The sequence below is a fragment of the Amia ocellicauda genome, unplaced genomic scaffold, assembly GCF_036373705.1.
Source record: "Amia ocellicauda isolate fAmiCal2 unplaced genomic scaffold, fAmiCal2.hap1 HAP1_SCAFFOLD_280, whole genome shotgun sequence".
NCBI lineage: Eukaryota > Metazoa > Chordata > Actinopteri > Amiiformes > Amiidae > Amia > Amia ocellicauda.
Window position 1 is genome coordinate 13,581 of NW_027102844.1, and position 3,920 is coordinate 17,500.

Sequence of the window (3,920 nt, forward strand, 5' to 3'; positions counted from 1 at the left end):
GCAGGCAGGCAGGGCTGTGTGGCTGGGGAGGGCAGGCTGGCAGGCAGGTAGGCCGTGCTGCTGCCAGGGCTGGAAGGCTGACCTCCAGGGCAGGCAGGCAGGCAGACCTCCAGGGCAGGCAGGCAGGTAGGCCGTGCTGCTGCCAGGGCTGGCAGGCTGACCTCCAGGGCAGGCAGGCAGGCAGGCAGACCTCCAGGGCTGGCAGGCTGACCTCCAGGGCAGGCAGGCAGGCAGGCAGGCAGACCTCCAGGGCTAACAGGCTGACCTCCAGGGCTGGCAGGCTGACCTCCAGGGCTGGAAGGCAGGATGGCAGACCTCCAGGGCAGGCAGGCAGGCAGGCAGGCAGGCAGGCAGACCTCCAGGGCTGGCAGGGAGACCTCCAGGGCTGGCAGGCAGGCAGGCAGGGCTGTGTGGCTGGGGAGGGCAGGCTGGCAGGCAGGTAGGCCGTGCTGCTGCCAGGGCTGGAAGGCTGACCTCCAGGGCAGGCAGGCAGGCAGACCTCCAGGGCAGGCAGGCAGGTAGGCCGTGCTGCTGCCAGGGCTGGCAGGCTGACCTCCAGGGCAGGCAGGCAGGCAGGCAGACCTCCAGGGCTGGCAGGCTGACCTCCAGGGCAGGCAGGCAGGCAGGCAGGCAGACCTCCAGGGCTAACAGGCTGACCTCCAGGGCTGGCAGGCTGACCTCCAGGGCTGGAAGGCAGGATGGCAGACCTCCAGGGCAGGCAGGCAGGCAGGCAGGCAGGCAGGCAGACCTCCAGGGCTGGCAGGGAGACCTCCAGGGCTGGCAGGCAGGCAGGCAGGGCTGTGTGGCTGGGGAGGGCAGGCTGGCAGGCAGGTAGGCCGTGCTGCTGCCAGGGCTGGAAGGCTGACCTCCAGGGCAGGCAGGCAGGCAGACCTCCAGGGCAGGCAGGCAGGTAGGCCGTGCTGCTGCCAGGGCTGGCAGGCTGACCTCCAGGGCAGGCAGGCAGGCAGGCAGACCTCCAGGGCTGGCAGGCTGACCTCCAGGGCAGGCAGGCAGGCAGGCAGGCAGACCTCCAGGGCTAACAGGCAGACCTCCAGGGCTGGCAGGCTGACCTCCAGGGCAGGCAGTGCTGCTGCCAGGGCAGGCAGGCAGACCTCCAGGGCAGGCAGTGCTGCTGCCAGGGCAGGCAGGCAGACCTCCAGGGCTAACAGGCAGGCAGGCAGACCTCCAGGGCTGGATAGCAGACCTCCAGGGCAGGCAGGCAGACCTCCAGGGCAGGCAGGCAGACCTCCAGGGCTGGATAGCAGACCTCCAGGGCTAACAGGCAGACCTCCAGGGCTGGCAGGCTGACCTCCAGGGCAGGCAGGCAGACCTCCAGGGCTGGATAGCAGACCTCCAGGGCTAACAGGCAGACCTCCAGGGCTGGCAGGCTGACCTCCAGGGCAGGCAGTGCTGCTGCCAGGGCAGGCAGGCAGACCTCCAGGGCAGGCAGTGCTGCTGCCAGGGCAGGCAGGCAGACCTCCAGGGCTAACAGGCAGGCAGGCAGACCTCCAGGGCTGGATAGCAGACCTCCAGGGCAGGCAGGCAGACCTCCAGGGCAGGCAGGCAGACCTCCAGGGCTGGATAGCAGACCTCCAGGGCTAACAGGCAGACCTCCAGGGCTGGCAGGCTGACCTCCAGGGCAGGCAGTGCTGCTGCCAGGGCAGGCAGGCAGACCTCCAGGGCAGGCAGTGCTGCTGCCAGGGCAGGCAGGCAGACCTCCAGGGCTAACAGGCAGGCAGACAGACCTCCAGGGCAGGCAGGCAGACCTCCAGGGCTAACAGGCTGACCTCCAGGGCAGGCAGGCAGACCTCCAGGGCTGGATAGCAGACCTCCAGGGCTAACAGGCAGACCTCCAGGGCTGGCAGGCTGACCTCCAGGGCAGGCAGTGCTGCTGCCAGGGCAGGCAGGCAGACCTCCAGGGCAGGCAGTGCTGCTGCCAGGGCAGGCAGGCAGACCTCCAGGGCTAACAGGCAGGCAGACAGACCTCCAGGGCAGGCAGGCAGACCTCCAGGGCTAACAGGCTGACCTCCAGGGCAGGCAGGCAGACCTCCAGGGCAGGCAGTGCTGCTACCAGGGCTGGATAGCAGACCTCCAGGGCTAACAGGCTGACCTCCAGGGCTGGATAGCAGACCTCCAGGGCTAACAGGCAGACCTCCAGGGCTGGCAGGCTGACCTCCAGGGCTGGCAGGCTGACCTCCAGGGCAGGCAGTGCTGCTGCCAGGGCAGGCAGGCAGACCTCCAGGGCAGGCAGTGCTGCTGCCAGGGCAGGCAGGCAGACCTCCAGGGCTAACAGGCAGGCAGACAGACCTCCAGGGCAGGCAGGCAGACCTCCAGGGCTAACAGGCTGACCTCCAGGGCAGGCAGGCAGACCTCCAGGGCAGGCAGTGCTGCTACCAGGGCTGGATAGCAGACCTCCAGGGCAGGCAGTGCTGCTACCAGGGCTGGATAGCAGACCTCCAGGGCTAACAGGCTGACCTCCAGGGCTGGATAGCAGACCTCCAGGGCTAACAGGCAGACCTCCAGGGCTGGCAGGCTGACCTCCAGGGCTGGATAGCAGACCTCCAGGGCTAACAGGCAGACCTCCAGGGCTGGCAGGCTGACCTCCAGGGCAGGCAGTGCTGCTACCAGGGCTGGATAGCAGACCTCCAGGGCTGGATGGCAGGCAGGCAGACCTCCAGGGCTGGATAGCAGACCTCCAGGGCAGGCAGGCCGGGCCCCCGGTGCTGCATCTCGGCCGCTGCCTGGGGCGGACCGGCCCGGGTGCCCTTGCGCTTTTTCGACACCAGGGGGCAGTTGGGTGCCATTCCGTCCCTCGTGTGGCGAAATGGCGGTACTGCACCTCCGCCTTTTTGCTGGAGAAAGTCAGCAGTCGGGACAATGCGCCACACGGTCCGTCGGCAGGAGGCCCGGGCCCGGGCACAACTCCCCGGTGGGGACGGACGCCGGGCTGGAGCCTCCCTTCAGCACACACACTCACTCACTCACTCACTGACCGACCGACTGACTGCAGGAAAGGCTCCCGGCTCCCAGCGCTCAGCCTGCAGGCCTACTCCTCCCCGGTGGGGACGGACGCCGGGCTGGAGCTTTCCTTCAGCACACACACTCACTCTCTGACCGACCGACCGACCGACGGCTCCCAGCGCTCAGTCAGCAGGCCTACTCCTCCCCGGTGGGGACGGACGCCGGGCTGGAGCTTTCCTTCAGCACACACACTCACTCTCTGACCGACCGACCGACCGACGGCTCCCAGCGCTCAGTCAGCAGGCCTACTCCTCCCCGGTGGGGACGGACGCCGGGCTGGAGCTTTCCTTCAGCACACACACTCACTCTCTGACCGACCGACCGACCGACGGCTCCCAGCGCTCAGCCTGCAGGGCTACTCCTCCCCGGTGGGGACGGACGCCGGGCTGGAGCTTTCCTTCAGCACACACACTCACTCTCTGACCGACCGACCGACCGACGGCTCCCAGCGCTCAGTCAGCAGGCCTACTCCTCCCCGGTGGGGACGGACGCCGGGCTGGAGCTTTCCTTCAGCACACACACTCACTCTCTGACCGACCGACCGACCGACGGCTCCCAGCGCTCAGTCAGCAGGCCTACTCCTCCCCGGTGGGGACGGACGCCGGGCTGGAGCTTTCCTTCAGCACACACACTCACTCTCTGACCGACCGACCGACCGACGGCTCCCAGCGCTCAGCCTGCAGGGCTACTCCTCCCCGGTGGGGACGGACGCCGGGCTGGAGCTTTCCTTCAGCACACACACTCACTCTCTGACCGACCGACCGACCGACGGCTCCCAGCGCTCAGTCAGCAGGCCTACTCCTCCCCGGTGGGGACGGACGCCGGGCTGGAGCTTTCCTTCAGCACACACACTCACTCTCTGACCGACCGACCGACCGACGGCTCCCAGCGCTCAGTCA